Source organism: Triturus cristatus, chromosome 5_1 (genome assembly GCF_964204655.1).
Source record: "Triturus cristatus chromosome 5_1, aTriCri1.1, whole genome shotgun sequence".
NCBI lineage: Eukaryota > Metazoa > Chordata > Amphibia > Caudata > Salamandridae > Triturus > Triturus cristatus.
In genome coordinates this window covers 235734937-235748357 of record NC_140587.1, presented here as the reverse complement: position 1 = coordinate 235748357, position 13421 = coordinate 235734937, and positions in this window count along the sequence as shown.

Sequence of the window (13421 nt, the reverse complement as noted above, 5' to 3'; positions counted from 1 at the left end):
TGTGATCCACAGTAAACTCTGGGCCATTTTAGAAAAATTGGGGGTAGAAGATAGGATTATTTATGATCTTAAAAGATTTTACAATGAAGCTACGGCCCGAGTCCGTTGTGGGGTAAATGGGGAACGGTCAGGCGCTTTTTCGATAAATAGTGGTGTTAGGCAGGGTTGTGTTTTGGCCCCTTTCCATTTAAATCTTTATATTAATGGTTTGGAAGGGCCCCTACTTGAAAATAACAACGACTGTCCTCTTGTGGCTGGGAGACCCATCCCAGCACTCTTATACGCAGATGATGCAGTTCTGATGTCACGAACACAGGTGGGCCTTCAGAGGCTGCTGGACAGCTTCACAAATTTTATGAAGAATTTAGGCATGAGAGTAGACACGTCTAAAATGTACTCTATGCACTGTGGGCGTAGGATAAAGAAATGTAATACAATGTTTGTTGCAGGACAAAAGATCGAGGCCACGGCCAAATTCTCTTATCTGGGAATTATTTTCATGCACGGTGACACATGGGTGCAAGCGATTGACGCCAAGAAACTGGCTTTCCTTAGAGCCACCACTGCCCTTATTAACTTTGCTAAAAGATTGGGTAAAAGACCACCGGTGGAACTCATAAAAATATATAAGGCCAAGTGTGTCTCATTAGCCACCTATGTAGCTGGGCTCTGGGGGCTAGCAGATGTGAATAAAATTCAGCATGTTGAGAACTCATTTCTCAAATATCTTCTATCAGTTCCAAGTGGTACTTCTTCTACCGTATGTCACGCAGAATTGGGGCTTACCTTTATCTCTGATTTAATTAAGCTAGAGCCTATCCTTTTATTGCATAGGCTCTGGATTAAGGAAGAGGCAAAATTGAATCGGGAGATTATTTTAGATATTTGTAAACTGGATGGGTTTTTGAACATCCCCTGGATTGTGTACGTACTTAACTTCTTAAATGACCTCGGTCGTTTGGAGAATTTTAATAATCCGAGTTCACTTGGGACTATTTCAAGGAAGGACTTGAGAAGAGAAGGGCTACTGCTTCTGGAAAGCCACAGAATGACAAATGATTCATTAAAACCGACCGTCCTCCAAAATCAGATGATTTTAACCACATTTAATATTCAACCCTATCTAACCTTTGTACCTGGTGTATACGACAGATTCATTTTAACAAGATTTAGACTGGGGTTTTTTCACAGATTAGTGTCATTACCAAAGATGAATGATTGGTCGAGAAACCTTCAGCCTTGCCTATGTGATAATAGTTCTTCCCAATCAACAATCCATGTTCTATTCTTCTGTAAACTGTATTCCCACTTAAGAAAACTGTACATAGTGCCCGTTTTAAAAATGTTCGGTCCCCGCCAATGTCGACCAGCCTTTCAGGCTCTGCAATATCTTGACAATGAGCATAGGGTTTTTAGAATCGTGATCTTTTTAAAACAAGTTTTTATCTATCGGAAGCTCATGCATGTTTAATTGATTTTTAGCCTAATATTTATGTTCCTCTATATGTACTGAAGATTGTGTTATAATAATAATGATGACATTTTTACTGTTTTAACTAATTAATTCTCACCTACTGTACATATTTCTTTCTTATGTGCTTTTATGATTGAATAACATATCAATCGAATAAAGCTTCTGTGACTCTGACTCACTCACTGCCTAGTTTAATCAACCAATGGATACATATGATTATTTAAGGTTATAATGAGTTATTGACATAAAAACACATTCACAAAATGGGATATGCTTCTAAATCACAGAATGTCCCAAATACGAGAAAATGTGGAAGCACAAGCTATTTGTCACAGAGCCATGGAGTTTGTTATCAGCACTTCTCCCTTTTTCCACAACAGAAGTTCAAACATGAATGGCAAAATATCCTAGTTTGAGTGAAATTGCTAGCCCAGATAGTATTTTAAACTCTTTTAAGGAGATTTCAAGTACAATACAGGCATCTCTCCTTAGAAAGAAAAGGGGCTCTAGGAAGTCTAATGGTTGGTTCGACTCCAGGTGTACACAATCATATTCTATCATGAAAAAAGTGTTACACACAATACCAAGAAATCAAAATGATATAAGACACGCTAGAGGGGAATATAGGAAAGCTATTAGGGATAGAAAAGCTACACTGAAGATGCTTGGGAAGCCTTACACGAAGCCTCATTGCTAGGTGATGGCCAGGCCTTTTGGAAGGCGGTCAAGGCGCCTTTCCTCATAAGTGATCCTGGCCCTTCCATTGAAGTCTCCATTACTGGCGCCCAATGGATTTGCTATTTTTCAGCAGTTTATAAAGGTGAGGGAAATCCGGATATCTTGCATAATAATGAATATGAGAAACAGCATGTAATCTCTTTTCCTGAGGTTGTGAATCTAGATTTCACTCTGGATGAAATAGAGCGGGCTCTCTCTTGTAGCCAGGGAGGCAAAGCTCCTGGCCCCGATGGGGTCCTAATTGACGTTTTCAAGTCAAATTAATCTTTGTGGGGCCCCATCATTCTTCAGGTGTTGTCTGCAAGTTGCAACTCGGCTTTCTTACCCACCTGGGTGGAATCAACCATCGTGCCTATTTTTAAGAAGGGGGACAGGCAAGATCCAGGCTGTTATAGGCCTATCTCTTTGTTGGACGCTATAACTGAAGTTGTGGGCCGTGTCATTTTGGACCGTCTTCAGGACTGGGCGGAGGCAAACTCTGTCCTATCAGACCTCCAATACGGCTTCCGTGCAGGCTTGGGCCCTGTCGAACAGGGTCTTAATCTGTCATTACTGATTGGGAAATACACAAGGGCAAAAAATGAAAAGGGGAATCTGTTTTTAGTATTTGTGGATCTAACAGCCGCTTTTGACTGTGTGATCCACAGTAAACTCTGGGCCATTTTAGAAAAATTGGGGGTAGAAGATAGGATTATTTATGATCTTAAAAGATTTTACAATGAAGCTACGGCCCGAGTCCGTTGTGGGGTAAATGGGGAACGGTCAGGCGCTTTTTCGATAAATAGTGGTGTTAGGCAGGGTTGTGTTTTGGCCCCTTTCCATTTAAATCTTTATATTAATGGTTTGGAAGGGCCCCTACTTGAAAATAACAACGACTGTCCTCTTGTGGCTGGGAGACCCATCCCAGCACTCTTATACGCAGATGATGCAGTTCTGATGTCACGAACACAGGTGGGCCTTCAGAGGCTGCTGGACAGCTTCACAAATTTTATGAAGAATTTAGGCATGAGAGTAGACACGTCTAAAATGTACTCTATGCACTGTGGGCGTAGGATAAAGAAATGTAATACAATGTTTGTTGCAGGACAAAAGATCGAGGCCACGGCCAAATTCTCTTATCTGGGAATTATTTTCATGCACGGTGACACATGGGTGCAAGCGATTGACGCCAAGAAACTGGCTTTCCTTAGAGCCACCACTGCCCTTATTAACTTTGCTAAAAGATTGGGTAAAAGACCACCGGTGGAACTCATAAAAATATATAAGGCCAAGTGTGTCTCATTAGCCACCTATGTAGCTGGGCTCTGGGGGCTAGCAGATGTGAATAAAATTCAGCATGTTGAGAACTCATTTCTCAAATATCTTCTATCAGTTCCAAGTGGTACTTCTTCTACCGTATGTCACGCAGAATTGGGGCTTACCTTTATCTCTGATTTAATTAAGCTAGAGCCTATCCTTTTATTGCATAGGCTCTGGATTAAGGAAGAGGCAAAATTGAATCGGGAGATTATTTTAGATATTTGTAAACTGGATGGGTTTTTGAACATCCCCTGGATTGTGTACGTACTTAACTTCTTAAATGACCTCGGTCGTTTGGAGAATTTTAATAATCCGAGTTCACTTGGGACTATTTCAAGGAAGGACTTGAGAAGAGAAGGGCTACTGCTTCTGGAAAGCCACAGAATGACAAATGATTCATTAAAACCGACCGTCCTCCAAAATCAGATGATTTTAACCACATTTAATATTCAACCCTATCTAACCTTTGTACCTGGTGTATACGACAGATTCATTTTAACAAGATTTAGACTGGGGGGTTTTCACAGATTAGTGTCATTACCAAAGATGAATGATTGGTCGAGAAACCTTCAGCTTTGCCTATGTGATAATAGTTCTTCCCAATCAACAATCCATGTTCTATTCTTCTGTAAACTGTATTCCCACTTAAGAAAACTGTACATAGTGCCCGTTTTAAAAATGTTCGGTCCCCGCCAATGTCGACCAGCCTTTCAGGCTCTGCAATATCTTGACAATGAGCATAGTGTTTTTAGAATCGTGATCTTTTTAAAACAAGTTTTTATCTATCGGAAGCTCATGCATGTTTAATTGATTTTTAGCCTAATATTTATGTTCCTCTATATGTACTGAAGATTGTGTTATAATAATAATGATGACATTTTTACTGTTTTAACTAATTAATTCTCACCTACTGTACATATTTCTTTCTTATGTGCTTTTATGATTGAATAACATATCAATCGAATAAAGCTTCTGTGACTCTGACTCACTCACTGCCTAGTTTAATCAACCAATGGATACATATGATTATTTAAGGTTATAATGAGTTATTGACATTAAAACACATTCACAAAACGGGATATGCTTCTAATCACAGAATGTCCCAAATATGAGAAAATGTGGAAGCACAAGCTATTTGTCGCCGAGCCATAGAGTTTCTCATCAGCACTTCTCCCTTTTTCCACAACAGAAGTTCAAACATGAATGGCAAACTATCCTAGTTTGCAAATGTTTTCTATATAATTATGGCTCTGCCATATTTGCTTCATAATGCAAGATCTTCAGCATGATATGACCATTTAAACTAATAAATCGTTTATAGCTCAAACGTTTCAAAAGTTAATACAAAATTTGACTTTTTTTGCTGCAGAGTAGATGGCTTATTGCAAAGGTTGACTGATCCCCTTTCTCACTGTTGCATTTGTATGTCACACTGGTACTAATAAGGCAAAATCTTTCCAGAGACTGTTAGCATGTGTACACATGTCAAAATAATAAAATATCAGAAAATGTACTGCATTACTCTGCAGCCTTTTTTTAATGCATAATTTAGTCAACACTGCAGCATCATTTTGTCCTCCTTTGCTTGCTGCATAATTAATTCCAGTGGCCCCACAGCAAGCAGCACATGTTAAAAGTGCTTGTGAATGAAGCAAAGAGACTGTGAATTTTGCGAACTTAATTTGGTGTGGGTGCAAATTCTGCACTGCCAATCCCTGGTGAGTTGCAGCTACTACCTCTGAAACAAGGCCAATGGAGGTACCTATTGGTGAGGCAGACTGGCCTCAAGGGCAGGTCCGGCCTTAGCACTGGTGGTGCCCTGTGCATTAATGTTTGTTGTTGCGCCCCCAATGACCACCTCTGCCATGGATTCCCTAACTACCACCCTTTAACAGTGACCCTCAAGTCTCCATACCATGATGGAGCAGGTGGTGTAAAATGTTGTATACCTCCTCTATTTTTGCATGAAAATACTAATTACATAATCTATTAAATTATAATATTATTAAACGAGTATTGCATGTATACTAATCAACATTATTAAAACTTGAACTACACATGGGATTTGCTATTTGCATGGCTAAATAACTCTTATAACTAAAATCTGTACGCATAGTAACAATAGTATATGTGGTAATAGAATACTACATGATATGTTTGCGTTCCTGATTGGATCGAAAAGGTGAATATAATTGCTTTAAGTGTCGCTATATGCTAGATAAATACAAGCACATAAAGGGATTAGAAAGGGGTTAACAATAGGATCATCATTTCTATGAATTAATTATTCTTTTGTGTTTGTTTCTTTTAAGTTGGCATTTGGGCCTAAATCCAAGATGGCCACTGTCAGCACATGTCGAAGTGGCCACTGTCTCATGAGGCGCGGAGTGAGCTGTGCATGTGCAAGAAATCTCCTAAACCTCGGAGCTGCCTTTACACAAAGTGTCCCCGGTCAAGGAGACGAAACGGGACACTCGCCAAGACACGGGAACAATCAACCTTACAGTAAACCGGAACAAGCCGACTTTTCGCTGACCAATGACTTCACCCCTCGAACTGTACTGAAACTCTGGAAATATAAGTCGGATGATCTCGACCAGCCAATCACGACTGTTCTAAATTTGAAAATTGTATCTTCTTTGACTTGATCTATTATAAAAAGGGTAGTAGAATAGGGAAGGGCACGCAGATCTTTCTTTCTTCATTCATCATGTTTCCACGTTCATTGTGACGCCTTTCCTGATGATCCAGATGCTGCCCGATCGCTTGATGACTGCGAACTTTTTCTAAATCTACAAACTATGAAATGCTTGCACGATTTCTGGTCCTTTGAGAAATTGGGACTGTAATGTGCTGAGCAAAAAACTTTGAGCTTTTCGGACAATTTACGACAAAATTTGGTTCAAATAGCCAGATTAGGTAAATATGATGTTCTGCGATTTACCTGAATTAATCAAGGAGTTCTAAACTTTGACGAGACAAATGCAAATATAAATCATTATGAAAAATTTAGATAAACCATTATTGATTAACGAGAATGCATGAGTTTGTGGTTTTTCATTAAGAAAGATAAGGATACTGAGTCTTAAAATGTGTTTAAGCTGGTTCTAAATCCCCATCAACCAATCCAACTAATTTGGTCCATTCGACCAAGTGGGAGGAGTGCCTTGATGTTTGAGATTAGGGATCTATAGGCGAAGGATGTTAATGTATATTTTGTTAAATACCTTTTCTCTCCCTATAGGTTACAAAGTGTTTTCCCCCACATGTCCGGCGCTTGAATTACTCATCCCTCCTGTGTGTGCAGACTCGTGAGAGAGAGACATGTGAGTGTTGGTGTTATGGGCCCCACCAATGACTGTGTGTGTAAATGAGCTAGTGTGACGTCGGGTCTGCGACGCAGGGAGGGTATCGGTAAATTCCTCATTTCCTCCCAGTCTCGCTCTGGATCAACCGCACTCTCTCTGATGCATTTAATTTGCTTTACAGCGCCGCTCATACCAGTGTTGGGTGACAGAGAACTTTACATCAAACATATTACTCAGAGACAATCAATATGTGTGTGAATCACTGTATAGAAAATGTTACATAAGACTATGGACTACAAGGTGTAGGAGTCACATGACAACCATACTAGAAGGCCGTATAGGTTAATAGTGATTGGTCTGGAGAAACACAAACTCAGAATTTAAAACGTAATACCATGGTTGGGGGTTCTCTTTAATAATCAGAATTGAATTCTGTCCAAAAGAACACTTTTTGCAACATTAGGATAATCAAAGAATCGGGGAAAAAACATAACGCTCTCATTTATACCTTGCAGTTTGTATGCAGCTCTTAGATGATAGTTAATAGCGCACTGTTCTATGTTAGGATTTTAACTTACAAACTGCAAGCAAAAAAGGATTTCTCTGACAAAAACAGTAGCCCACTGACCTATTTACATTATGTGCACTTTGTGATCTGCATGGTACATGTTCTTTGCAGCAGGCACATTAACCCTCTGTGCTACCTTTCCATGAGTCAAAACTTCCACTAGATAAAACTCCGATCTCTCTCTAGGACGAACATCAAACACCAGAGTCATCATGACATTTTTATTGTTGCCAAAAATTGCTGGACGCCAGGAAGGAGGCAGCAAGCGCTTTTAAAACCTTAATATACTTGCAAACATAATGCCTCCACACAAAGTCAGCGCCCGGTCACACCGGTTGCACTGCCCTAGAGCTGGCCCTTCTCAAGGGTCCTGTGACCTCAATGACAGAGTCACTGTTGCTCCTGCAGCGACCAGGACCGCAGCTCCCAGCATTCCCAGTGGCCGGGAGCCGCCGAAGAGGGGGAGAGCGCACCAGGAGGCGCTTAAGTCAACATCAGGGCTCCCGCAACAGACAGACATTGGCAGCACCTTGGAACTGTAAGTATTGCACAATACGATTTCTTGCTTGAATCATTGCTGGCACCTTCTGGCTTATTCTGTACCTCATTTAATCTTTTCCAACCACGTGCTGCCCTTTGCCAACGTCTCCGCTTGCTCTTACGTGACGCATGTTTAGAGCCCTTACCATATTGGGAAAAAAGAAAGCAGCGGACAAAGGTATTGGCACAGGCAGCATACCGAAAATTCCACGTTATGCTGCAGAAAATTGCACTTTAACAGAAATGAATGAGTTAATAGAGGAGGTGGAGGCCTTTCTGACTCCCCAGCCAAGATTGTCAGGCTCCAAGTTTAAGAGGAAGGAAAAATGCCCCAAGGAGAGCTGACCCACCACTAGTAAAAGTATAGCCTCTTATTTTGGGACCCCTCCTTTTTTAATTGCAGGTGCTATTTCGCCTAACCTCAATCCACCCAGAGTCCCTCAACTACAACTTTTCCCTTGCACGGTAGATCCTGTGATCAATAGTGAAGACCTTTTCGGCATCAATGTGGACTGTGTGAATGAATACTCACCTTTGGTTAACCGTGACTCTGCACATCATCCAGTGAGGAGGTGGCAAAAGCAGCTTCCCCATCTCTGATTGCTTCAGGACTTGTTGATCAATTGAACACTATTAAGGAAGAAGTTAAATCCCTAAAGGCGTCTTTTGAAATAATAGCTAATCTCCTAGTTGTAAAACTGAACTTCCTCTTTGACACTGTCACAGCTTGGGGACCCACTGACTCTCGAGAGAATACTGTCTCCAATAGACCTGTAAACAACGAACCCCACAGAACCCCACAGAAGGACCCCTAATGAGCCAAATAACCCCCAGCTCGAGCAATAAACAAACCCATCTTCCCATATTCGAACCCCCTAGCAACAACACCCTGTATGCCGACAACCTATCCCTTCTCATTGTCCCCATACAGCGGAATTAAGGCAGAACAAACCTGTTTGTTGTCTCGAATAATAAATTCTATATTCCTCCTCTAAAGAATACACATAGTGGTACCAATATTAATGGAGTCCTCAACATGCAAAGCTTTGATGTGTACATGATCAATGTTCGAAAACCTCAGCGGCCCCACTTTGAGTCACACGAGGCCCTAGTGAACAAAGTAATCCATTGGATTCGCCACAAAAGGGGCTGTTGTTCAATCATTAGGGAGGACATAATAAACGTCAGGAGATTCTCAAGAGATAATAATTCTGAGAGGGATTACATAGGTGTAGCTTTTAGGGATGTGGTTCTAACAGAAGGTCTGATCGCACTGGAATTGCGGTTTAGGGATGTACGATGTTACAACGCGTACCGTTACATCGCGGTCGTTACAACGACTGCGATGTTACCACACCATGCCTTTACAACGCAAGTCTTTACATCGACTTGCACTAGATGGCGTGCTAACATTAGAAAAGCGAAATTTACTATTCCAACTCCAGTCCACTTAACAGTAGGGAAGGTGTTGGGATAGTAAACTACACTATTTGTAATTTTAGCATGCCATCTAACGCAAGTCGATGTAAAGACTTGCGTTATAATGGCATGGCGTGGTAACATGCAGTTGTTGTAACGATTGCGATGTAACTGCATCGCGGTGTACTAACCGCGATGTTAAGGATGTTCCCCGTGGTTTAGACCAGATAAAGAGTTGCAGATAACATTAAAAATCAAACCTCCCTCCCATATACTGGATAGACCCGCTAAAAGCCAATATAATCAGTCTCTTAACCCACTGAAGGTCAATACCCGTGAAAATCTTAGATCCTCTAACACTTCTGACATTGATTGAGTTTCAACTGATCTGTCTGATCTGTCCATCCCAATCCAATCCCCTGGTGCAGTAGCAGCCAAGTCGACAAAGGGATAGGAAGGCACAGGGGACCGACTATAGGCTATGATAAAGGAGAATCCATAGAAACACAGGGAGAGCCAATTACGCTCACCACGAGAAGGAGAACATCTAAAACTATTATCATGGAATGTTGCGGAAATCAGATCTAAACTCTCCAATCCGGAGTAGGGAACGTTTATTGAAGCCCACCATATCACCTTGCTCCAAGAAACCGGGGGTATTGAACCAGTACCTCGCCCAGGCTTTACTGCTTTTAGTGAAAGAACAGTTCCATCAATGGCAGGGCGACCATCAGGTGGCCTCTTAGTCTGGCTTAGGATCTAAAGATCTACTTGCCCTACAAATCACCATTAAAAACCGATCTGGCCCCAGACACATAATTTTAGTTAATATGTACATTAGGTCTGTACCTCCAAATATGTAATCGATGATAGTAATTATGCTGGATGATTTCTTAGGACAGTCTGGCCCAAAAACTTAAAAATTGTAGCAGGCGTTACCTCACCTGCATTTCTATATTAGTATGGTCTACACACCCCACAGTGAGTATAAGAATGCAGAAAAAACATCTAAGGTGGCTACCCAATTTGTTGATCTTATCCTTGACCATGGCTTAAGACTAGCTAATGGCAACACCAAATCTGATTCTCCTCCTTGTTTTATTTTTAAGATAGGTTATAGTACCTCAAGAATTGACCATATGTTCCTGGACAATGACCGTTGGCCAGAATTATTGGATATCCAAGTAATCCCTAGACCAGACAGTGACCACCAGGCCCTAAGTACATCCTTTTCAATGACTAAATTTAGGGATACAATGCTGGAGGCAGTCATACCTACCCCTTTATTAACAACCTCAAACAACATGAGAAACGTCAAGTGGGCAGAATTGATGGCAGACGAAAACAAACTAATTTACATTTATAATCAGTTTGTGTCTAAACTTTCCAAGACTGTCCTACATAATATCCATGATACCAATTTTATCCTCCTACACTGCAAACTCACGGACAGGAGAGGAGCATTCACAAAGAAAACACCTAACTGGTATAATAAAGCCTGTCGCTTAGTAAAGTCACACCTACTATGTGCAATTAAAAAGGGCTCGAGGCCAGATATCATAAAGTTTAGGAGTGAGTATAAAAACCTTCTAACCTCAGCTAAAAGAGAGTGGGATGAGGAACAGTGGCTAACCCTAGCAGATGCATTAGACAAGGGTGATCAAAAAAGTTTTTGGAAACTAGTAGCAGCGAACTCCTCCAATTGAATCCCTTTAGACTCAGTGATAATGCCTGAAACTTGGGCAACCCTCTTTAGTAGTCTTTATGAATGCTCCCAGAAGAACATGGCAGAGAGGTCTACCCCAGAGGAGGCTAGTGGTTCCTATACACCTAACGTGATCACACCACCTTCCATACAAGCTGTTCATTCCCCCCTTACATTTACTCTATTAGAGACCTACAAGGCAATTTTACAGACCGAAAATGGCAAGGCCCCGGGTATGGATGGCATCCCGGGTGACCTTTACCGCTCTGAACCTGACATCTAGGCCCCTTACTTGAACACTGTATCGAACAACATAATAAAAGATAATATGATCCCTCCATCATGGCAAGGTGCTGTGAACGTACATATTTACAAAAAAGGTGAGCGTGACATCCCCTCTAATCACAGGCCCATAAGCCTTCTTGATAACACCCCAAAAAACTTTTGCAGACAGGTCTCATAATGACTAAATGAGTGGATGTTAGATAACAACATTCTGGAGGAGTCTCAAGCATGCTTTCGTACGAAAGTCAGCACACTGGACCAGGTCCTCCGCTTCAAGGTGATAGCCTGGAAATATATAATCTTGTTGCGTGAGCACCTTAACATCGCTTTTATAGTTTCAAGAGCTGCCTTCGACCTGGTACCAAGAAACAAACTATGGGAGGTGTTTGATGGGTATGGCATCCCTCTAGACCTCCTAAGAATATTTAGGCTCCTACATGAAAACACTTACGCAAGGAAGAGATGGAACATGACTGGGAATTTGATAGAAAAAATTGCAATCTTGAAAGGGGTTAGACAGGGATACGTCCTTGCCCCACTCTATTTAGTCTTTTTATTAATGAAACTGTAAAGAGTTTGAAGGCATGCAAATACGATGCTCCTAAAATTGCAGGAATATGGCCCCCAATACTTATGTTTGCAGATGACACCCTGCTAATCTCTCAAACCCCCGTGGGCCTCCAAACAGAATTAAATGCCTTTGTCAACTTTTGTGGGGAAAGAGGGCTAGAACTTAAACCATCCAAATCTAAAGTTATGTTGATTAACCCCCTCAGGGGGTACAGAGGCATAGTGACTGCAGAGGGATCTCCCCTAGAGGTAGCCCAACATTTTGACTACCTTGGGTGAGGCTAAGTGACACCCAAGCATGGGGACTCCAGATGGAAAAAAGTTCATCCACTCTCCATCAGAAAGCCTCTGCCATAGCGAGGCATTATAGGGCAGCATCGGGAGAACTCATTTACCCGGTTTTAACCATATATAAAGCCACAGTCGTGACATCAGCACTATATGAAGCCGATAGTTGGGGTTATGTTGATGCTGAAAGGTTAACAAAAGTTGAAAATAGATTTATGAAATCACTATTTAAACCTCCCCAAAGCTTTCCTACCACCCATCTATGTCTCAATCTGTCCCTTAATCTTATCCACTTAACAGCGGTTTTAAAACCTTTATTATACTGGATCAAGTTATAGACCACGCACAAATTGACACCTTACAGAGAGTGTGTTAAAGACCTTGTGGCTCTGGATAGAAATTTGAACACACCTTGGCTGAAACATATCCATGGAACAACAGTTAAAATAGGCATTCCTGAGCTTTTTACAGCCCTGCAGCCCCGGAAACAATAGTAAAAGCTGATGCCCTAAGAGCAAAACAATCGTACTGGGAGGTAGTTTTTAGCTCACACGTGGGTAGTACATCAACCCAATACCCTCACAGGCAAGTTCCTGAATCGCAAATGCATACCAGGGTTTGAACTATATATGAACAGGATGCACCCATACAAATCAAAATGCCTGCATGTCCAATACAGGGGTTTTGCCCCTGAGATTCCTCACTTTTAAATGGTTTAACACTTCTAACAAGATTAGCTCCTGTCCAAAATGCCCAAATATAGAAGAAACAGAGACCCATTTTCTTCTATTTTGTCCCCTATACAGGAAGGCCCGTAAAAAGGGGTTGCTGCTCGCTTGTAACCTTATGGGTGTGAGAACTTACTGGGAAGCGGAGACACTATTTAAGAGTGACACTCTATAGCTCTTAGGCCTTGTGGTCTGACAGTACCTGCACATTGCTTGAGTTTTAAGAAGGAAGGCCACTCTCAATCTTGAAGCCTGATAGAGAGTAGATAAAAATGTGTTTGGACATGACATATTGTCTGTACACTGGTATTGCCCCAACCTCCTACAGAGTACATCAATTTTACTATGTACTCACGTTTATGTGGCTCTGGGGGAAAATATACATAATTATACATACTTGCTGTACTTTGTTTTCTTTTTCAACTTTGTCTAAACCTTCAATGATTGCCTTGTTGCACACCTTCACTGCTGTAATTACATGAATTCCCTTGAATAACAT